The sequence below is a fragment of the Mustela erminea genome, chromosome 15 (assembly GCF_009829155.1).
Source record: "Mustela erminea isolate mMusErm1 chromosome 15, mMusErm1.Pri, whole genome shotgun sequence".
Taxonomy (NCBI): Eukaryota; Metazoa; Chordata; class Mammalia; order Carnivora; family Mustelidae; genus Mustela; species Mustela erminea.
Genome location: NC_045628.1, coordinates 55,276,087 through 55,285,298, shown reverse-complemented (window position 1 = coordinate 55,285,298; position 9,212 = coordinate 55,276,087). Strand labels below are relative to the sequence as shown.

Below are 9,212 nucleotides of genomic sequence, written 5' to 3'. Positions count from 1 at the left end.
CTAGAGGGTATCATGCTAAGTGAAATAAGTCAATCAGAGAGAATTATCATATGGTCTCTGATATGAGGAATTTGAGAGGCAGGGTTGGGGGTCATGCGGGGTAGTGAGGGGGAAAAATAAAACAAGATGGTACCAGGGAGGGAGACAAACCATAAGAGACTCTTAATCTCACAAAACAAACTGAGGGCTGCTGGGGGGATGGAGGGAGGGATAAGGTGGCTGGGTTATAGACACTGGGGAGGGTATGTGCTATGGTGAGTGCTGGGAAATGTGTAAGCCTGATGACTCACGAACCTGTACCCCTGGGGCAAATAATATATTATATGTTAATTTAAAAAATTTTTTTAAAAATTCTGTATATCAACATTCTTACTATCAGTATAACTCTACTTATTCACTTAATTTAATAATGAGAAAGCAAAACAGAGCAGAAATGAAGTGCACAATTGCCAAAATGATTAATTTACCATTGCCAGTTTGCTTTCTTTTGCAATGCCCTAAGTCTTTGGCTGAAAGTTGTTTTTACTGGAAATGTGTTCTGCATCCACACTGAATCTCACTGCCTCTTGCCTATATGATAACTCCCCCTCTCTTGCATCACCAATTTTCTCTCTGCTGCATCTTTGTTCTCTGCTCAAAAAATGCTGTTTTATTTCTCCCATTTTAGAAAAATCAAAGCGTCTCTTGGTCACAACTTTCTCTAATTACTGCCCATTTTCTGCTTCCTTTTATAGAAAGGCTCTGTGCACATTCACTTTCCATATCTTCTTCTCTCATTCTCTCTTGAGTGGACTCCTATCAGAGTCCCTTTCATTTCAATAAAACTGTTTTTCCTTCATTGCCAATTAACTTCTAATTGCCAAATTCAGAAACTGATTCATGGTCTAAGCTAACCGTCCTCCTTACCGAAATACTCTGTTAGACTTCCAGAACCCTACATTCTCCTGCTAGCCTGTCCTTCTACCTCAGTGGCTAGTCTTTCTTGATCTTCTTTCCTGAATCCTCCTCAGTTCCTGACCTCTAATGTTGGAATGCCCCAGCTGAGACCTCAGACATTTCTTCACTAAGTACATTTATTCTCTACATGATCTCACTTACCCATCCAGTGGATGTATGGCTTTCAGTACCACCTATATGCAGATGATTTCAAAATGTCTCTAGTCCAGGCCTTCCCTGACCATTCTTTCTAAAATAGTACACCCTCCTGTTATTTTTTCTTTTTTTGAATCACTTTTAAAATCTATTCTCTTAGCAACTTTCAAATGTGTAATATAGTGTTACTAACTATAGTCACCATAATGTACTTTAAATCCTCAGGATTTATTTATTTCATAAAAAGAAGTTTGTACCTTTTGACTATCTTCATTCATTTGCCACCACCTACCTCTGGCAATCACTGATCTGTTCTCCATATCTATGAGCTTGTTTTTTGAGGGGAGGGGAGTTGCTTTTTTAGATTCCACATATAAATGAGATCATATGGTATTTGTCTTTTTCTATCTGACTTATTTCACGTAGCATAATGCCCTTGAGGTCCATCCATACTGATGCAAATAGCAGAATTTCCTTCTTTTTATGGCTGAGTCATATTCCACTGTGTGTGGATTGTGTCATATATTGATAGACACTTAGGTTGTTTTCATATCTTGGCTATCATAAATAATGCTGCAATGAACATAGAGGTATATTTCTCTTTTCAAATTAATATCTTTGTTTTCTTCAAATAAACACCCAGAAGTAGAATTGCTGGAACATATGGTGGCTCTATTTTTTTTTTTCAACTACTCAAAGACTTTTTTTTTATTATAGTACATGAGCTGGGACTGACAGGAAGGGGTAGATGTAGTAGGCAATCACTGCCCTGATTAGCATCAGATACCCATCTCGATGGCTGTGAATGTGTCAAAGGTGTCACCACTCTTCATGGTTTTCCCAGTGACACACATCAGCTCCCAATCCTGCATTCAGATCCTGAGACAGGGAAAGGTGTAGAAGAGCATCCCAGCCATGATGCCCACTGCTCAGCCCATCACAAATCCCATCTTCATGTGGTAGAAGTAGCTTGGCTGAGACTGTTCTTAGGCCCCATGGTCACTGGCATCTCACTTGCAGCTTTAGCCAGTCAGTTTTGGTGGCTCTATTTTTAATTTTTTGAGGACCCTATGTACTATTCTTCACAGGGGCTGTACCAATTTGTATTCCCACCAATGGTGCACAAGGCTCTCTTTTTCCACATCCTGGCCAACACTTGTCTTCTTGATAATAGCCATTCTGACAAGCATGAGGTGAAGGTTTATCGTGGTTTTGATTTGCATTTCCTTCATGTTAGTGATTTTGATTAATGATGTCATTTTCTATTCTCTTTCCCCACTTACTTTTTAGCAGCGACTTTATATTATATATCTACTTATTTATTTTCTTATCGTGTTCCTTCTAGACTAGAACGTAAACTCCATGGAGGGCAGGGATTTGATCTTGTTCCTTGTTATATCTCTAGCACCCAAATAGCATGTAGTATGATATATATTAGGTACTCAATAAATATTTATCAAGTGAATAATTAATGACAAAATTCTTTCTTTCAGAACGTTCAACACCGATTTATTTTATGCAACAGTGATAGACAAGCAATAGCTTTAACTAGGAGGATGAGCTGAAGGGCACAAGAAGGAGGCCCTATACAGTGGTAGTAGTTCTAATTTGTGTTCAAACCAGGGAATGGCAAATCCAGTCCAGTCCAATGCAGATACTAGTTTTAGGGTGGGGAGGCAATGGGATGGGAGGGCCTGAATATAAGGACAGCTTTATGATGATCAGGTGAAGAGCATAGACTGCAGGCCTCTAAATAGTAAACAAGGTTATCCAGGGAAACTATCCGATGTTCTGAAGCAAAAGAAAATGTGCTAAGCCCACAGGAGACCTACCACCTTAATGCCTGTTTCCTTAATTTCAGTGCAGGATCACAGCTGCCTGCAGATAGCTTCGCGTTCAATACAGTATCAAATGTGGGATGTGCTGGGGCAAGTGTTGTGGAACAATGCAAAGATCAATAAAACAAAATTTCTACCTTCAAAGTGCCTATATATCTACAGGAGATAAGACACAGCTAATAAAAATAAGAGCATTACATAACACGTAACCTGTTCCTCAGAGAGCCATGGAATCGTAGCAAATTATATCTGTAAAGAGACTATTTCTGGATTGGGTTTAAATATAGAACTAGTCTCTTGAGTACAAGAAGAAAGAACAATTTACCAGTCACAAATCTCTTCATCTGTAAAATGTAAGCTTTAAATAGAATTCTTCTTTACGTTTCCTTCCAGTTCCAAATTGCTATCACATATATCACATATACATATATACATATATACATATACCTATTTAGATAATTAAATCTCATTAATTTGGACTTTGCTAATCTAGAATTTATTATCAACCATCAAAGTGAGCCTAACTGAATTTTAATTTTGCTCTAACAGAGATATCAGTAGGTTGTTCACTAAACAGTATAAACAAATTGTAAAAGGAATGCTCACAAAGTTTAAAGAACAAACTGTTTTCAAAGCATTCAGAACTCCTTTTTTGTAAACAAATAGCTGAACTGGACATCAGCCACTTGGACTGTTGTTTTGATATGCTTCATACAGATCCCTGGGCTAGGGCCCAAAGGACAAAAGGGGGCTGACACACCAGTCCCTTGATTCTCATCTCCGTTCAGAGCATAGAAGTCAACTTGGTTTGACTGAAAGAGAAGACAGAGGAAATCACATCCAGAAGAACCATGGCCTTGCTGTTTATTCGTTAAACCTCTTACTGTATTTCTTGTTCTGATAGTAAAAAGTGCTATGCAAAGTGTACACTAGGAAAGATCTATTCTTTTTTTTATTAGCACGTTATTACCTAAAATCTATTCATTTGGCAATATTTATCAAATGTCTACTGTGCATTAATACATATCTTTCTCACATGATGGATTTTTCAGTGCCACATGTTTATTTGTCCACAGCTCTTGAAAATATGCTAGAGGAATACCTCTTATTACACAGTTAATTCTAATGGGAATTTCAATTACATTGTCTCAAAAGGCTGCATGTGGACCTCACAGGGGAATGGGAATATTACCAAAATAGAAATTAAGGTGCTTAGGGATATAAAATTTAGCAAAAATTTTAGGATGAAGGCCAGAAAAGCAGAAATGTAAATTGAAAAAAAGCCAGGAAGGGAATGGAAAATGAGATCACGGAAACCATGCAACTAGAAATCTTCACTATAACTCAGAAAAATAATAAAATGGATCATGAAGAGGATATAGACATGGGAAAGCAGGAATAGGAGTCATACACCCTATCAGCTGCTCTCTGTGGCAGAGTCAAACACAGACTAAGATAGGCCATGGTCCTCAATCTCCCTTGAACAGACTGAGGTCATATCCAACTTGGTGTCTTTCCAAATGCTGCTCTCCTCACCCACTGCCCAAGTTTTCAGATACTGGTCATTCTTCAGAGCATTGCTGCAATTCCAGTTTCACCTTAACTATAGCCCTCTCTAATTCCTCCTTCCAAAAATGATAACCATTTTCTGGATGCTCCATGAACCTTCATAACACCAAAGTTTACCACTAAATGTTTAAGAGATGTTGAGTTCTTCTGGATTAGACTACAGATATCTTATTTTCAGGATTCATGCCTTAAACCTTTTAATAACTTATGAACTTATTTATGAGAAAAGTCTTATAAGACACAAAAATTAAATCATATTAATTATATATTTAATGAATTGCCTTTGTTGAAAATAGTACTGTAGGAAAGTGAAACTATTGCAGAAAACTTGGGAGGTGTGGTCCACATACCAATTGCACTTAACTCCTTAGAAGACATAAAAGACATAAAAGTAAAATTTTTTTTTTACTAAAATATTTTTGATGTACTAATTGATTGATGAATGTTTTTATAAGGGAGTTTTTTTCTTACCTAGATCTTTCATCCCAGCCTATATGTTAATAATGTATGAGGTTGATTAGTGCTTATAATCAGATAATATGTCCTAATGTAAACTCAAGACATTCACCACCACCTAAAACCTGCCTGACCTCCTGTATCCTCTATCTTATTTAATGACATCACCATTCACCCAGTGACCTAAGCCAGGAACCTGGTGGTCATCTAGCATTTTCTCCTTGCTCTCAAATTCTATTCCTCACCTAAAGGTTCTGGAACTAATTTCAACTTGTATGGGGAGAAATTTTCCCACACACCACCAAGCAATTCTCAGATGCCAGCTCGGTGTCCTACAACTCAACTCAGTTCTGACAGTACCTGGAGAGAGCATCCAATTCCACAGGCCAAGGGCTCAGTCTAACAAGAATGTCTTCACCCCCGACTCCCATTCTCACCCTCACTCCCTCCACTTTATATGCTAGTCCCATGTCCAGGTTGTTGCAATCAGCTCTAGACTGGTGGGTCCCAAGACTCCCTCTACTTAGTAGATTACTGATTTATAATAAAAGGATGTGACTCAGGAACAGCCAGATGGAAGAGATGCATAGGACAAGGTATGGGGAAAGGGCAGGGAGTTTCCATTCTTTGAGTGTGCCACTCTTTCCAAATCTCCCTGTGTTCACCAAACTGCAAGCTCTCAGAACTCCATCCTTTGGGGTTTTTATGGAGGCTTTATTAATAGCACAATTGATTAAATCATTGGTCATTGACCACTGGTGATTTATTCAACCTCTAGCCCCTAGCCTCTCTCCCCTCCCCTGAGGTCAGGGGGTGGGACTGAAAGTCCCAACCCTCTAATCATTCCCTTCTCCTGGCCATCAGCACCCATGCCCATCCTTTGGTTACACAGTTTTTCAAAAGTAACCTCATCAACATAACAAAAGATACCTTTCTGGTTCTCATCACTTACAAAATTTCATGGGTGTTAGGAGAGCTCTGCCAGGAAAGGGGACTAAGATCAAATACATATTTCTTATTATAAATCACAATATCATATTATCAAATTCTTGTGATGCTTTCAGATTCATCCCTGCCTCTTCTTCAGCACAGCTTTTACCTTGGTTCAGGCCTAAGCTTCCCCACCCAGGTTCAATGGTCATTTCCTAACTGTTTGCTTTATATTTGTTCTCACCTTTTTCCAATCCATGCCACATATAGCTGGGGATGATCTTTCTAAAATGCAAATCTATTTGTGTCATCCCCCTTCTTAAATATTGTAATGACTTTTAATGCTTAAAGGATAAAGTCCTAACTTCCTTGCAAGTCATTCAAGGACCCTCATAATCAGGTCCCTCCTTTTCTTTTTAATATCAACTTTGGCCATTTACCTATATATACATTATAGCTTCTAATCATGCTAAAATGTCAGGCTTTGAAATACCATGCCATTTCCTCTCATTCTATAAAGCCATCTTTGACTCTGTATGCATTTAAACTATTTGAGTTACCTTCAGACCTAATTCAAGGGCCAATTTCTTTCTTGACCACCCCTATAAGGCTGATACTTTGGTCATCATTAGACCTGGTAATTGCCTTCAGTCTATTTGTTCATATACCTATTTTACTAACTGGATCTTCTTTACTCTCAGAAGGGTAAAAAGGGTCATAGCAGATTCTGGTATGCAAATAGAGTACAAAGTTTGGCATCTCATATATCAGCAGCTTCATAATAGCCACTCAAAAGTTTGTTGAATATTGGTATGTCAATGATGAGTTTACAAGAAAAGGAATAAAGGCTCAGAAGTAGCAGTGAACTTGAAGTAGGCTGAGACTAGCCCAAGATGGTATTTTCCTGACATTGCTAAATTGCAGGCTTTTATAAAGGGGCTAAAGGTGAGGAGAGAAAGGAGTTTGAATAAGTAGTGAGTCAGTGAGTAAATCATGATATGAAACAGAAAAATAACTCAAAGACTTGTACCTGGGAGGTTAGCATATTGTCAGCACCTTAACAGAAAATAAGTCTGATCACACATTCAAACCAATTCTCATCATCTGAATCAGAAAAAAAAAAAAAAAATGTCTAAGAAGGGAAATTGAATGGTTACCTACAAACTACCTATAAATGTCCTTGTCAGTCTGAGGGCTTATGCCACCTGGTGGCAGTTTACTCAGTTTTAGCTTCAACTCTTTAAAGTGGTGTGATGACTGAGTTGGATGTATAAATCAATGATTAAGTGAGACAAAGCTCTGTGGTGAAAAGGAGCTCTGACCTAAGGATCAAGAGAGTAAACATACAGCTCCATATTTTTATGGGGTGACCTTAGAAAGTCATCAGATCTCTGGGTCTCAACACTGGTGTCTATAGAGTCTCTAAGTAGGTGATCTCTAGTGTCGTGTCCAGCACTAATAGTATTGACTTTATATTGGGACTTCAGTATGCTCATCTAGAAAAAAAATTAGGTAGCCAAAGATGATGATATATAAAAATCCCTTAACATTATATTATTTGGTTTTTTGAGTAAGTATATATGGAAAAAGGGAAAAGACCATTGTCATGCAAGAGCCACAGAAATAAGAGATAGGATATTACGAATATTAGAGCTGAAATATAGGTTAGGGGAATTTAGAAAATGCATGTGTGTGTTTAAGGAGTGAGTTATAAATAACTCTAAAATGGTGAGGGATGAGAAGACCATGAAGGATCTTCTATTTCGTCAATGTGTGTGTGAACATATTGGGAGGAGAGAGAATGTGGTTGAGAGTAAATGGCAGGAAGTACTAACATTAAAATCTCTGCAGTCACTACTGGGTAGGAGCTTGAATATAGACAAAACTGTTTCTAATGATTTGATACAATGGCTATTTTCCAGATTAAAAAAGTTTGACATCTTAAATTCAGTTGCGGGGGGTGGGGGGGGTAGAATAGAGGACTAGTAACAGAATACATTCTTGAGTATATATTGCCACCCAGTGGATGAATGTGCATGACGCACAAAACATTTATAAAGGGAAAGACAAAGGAAGACTCTAAGAGGTTATGACCATGATGCTTGTGTTAAAGCTTTGTTTATGCTCAGTGAAGGTCAGATATCGTAGGTGATCCAAACGGAATCACCACTCTTTTAGAATGCCGGACTAGATTTTAATATACATTTTCCAAGTATTCTGATAAACATTATCAGAAGCTTTCAGCAATGAGAGAAAAATATTATGAGTGTGCTTACCTCCATGTTAGACACTAAAGTCTCATTAAATGCTAGTGAAACTTATGTCCATGAATTTCCAATAAAACAAGTCAGAGACACTTAACTTACAATAAGCCAGAAAGAGGGTTCTCAAGGCAGAGATTAGAGATTCAAATCTTGGTTCTCCAGGTGCTAAGAGATTTGATACAAAGTCTAGACTCAATTACATTTTTGGCATAAAAATCTTCGAGTTTCCCTTCATCTGAAAGTGAGTAAAGACTTACTAGAATAGAGGGGTGCCTGGGTGGCTCAGCGGGTTAAGCCTCTGCCTTCAGTTCGGGTCATGGTCTCAGGGTCCTGAGATCGGGCCCTGCATTGGGCTCTCTACTCAGCAGGGACCCTGCTCCCCACCCCCTTCTGCCTGCCTCTCTGCCTACTTGTGATCTCTCTCTCTGTCAAATAAATAAATGAAATCTTAAAAAAAAAAAAAAAGAAACACCTTATTAGAATAGGGATATACAGGGGCACCTGCGTGGCTCAGTGGTTTAAAGCCTCTGCTTTCGGTTCAGGTCATGATCCCAGGGTCCTGGGATCGAGCTCCGCAGCATCGGGCTCTCCGCTCAGCAGGGAGCTTGCTTCCACCTCTCTCTCTCTCTGCCCACTTGTGATCTCTGCCTGTCAAATACATAAATAAAATCTTTAAAAAAAAAAAAAAAGAATAAGGATATACAGAGACAATGGATGGAAGTTGGATCCCTTATGTATTGAGGTCATGTTTATGGAGGGATTTTTCTAGTGGTTCAGCTTGGAGTGGCACAATAATATCCTTTTCATTGGATAACTCTGTAAGAATCTTCTTACTGAGCTAGGAGCCCAACTGGGGATGCTAGATCCCAGAACCCCAAGATCATGACCTGAGCAGCAGATGCTTAACCAACTGAGCCACCCAGGTGCCCCAAAATTCATGCTATTGTAATGACATTAGAAGTCCAAGGAAAACTAGTCTGGGGCTTTATTTCTTGGTTGTTTAGACAGTATTCTTATCAAGAGATTTATCCATTCACTTATGAACACTTCTAGATAGGAAGCC

The 9,212-nt window shown here is 38.5% G+C and overlaps 1 pseudogene; it reads right to left on the bottom strand.

Annotated features, from left to right (window-relative positions):
• Window positions 1–1,871: 1,871 nt before the first annotated feature.
• Window positions 1,872–2,101, bottom strand: LOC116573988 (annotated as a pseudogene).
• Window positions 2,102–9,212: the final 7,111 nt, after the last annotated feature.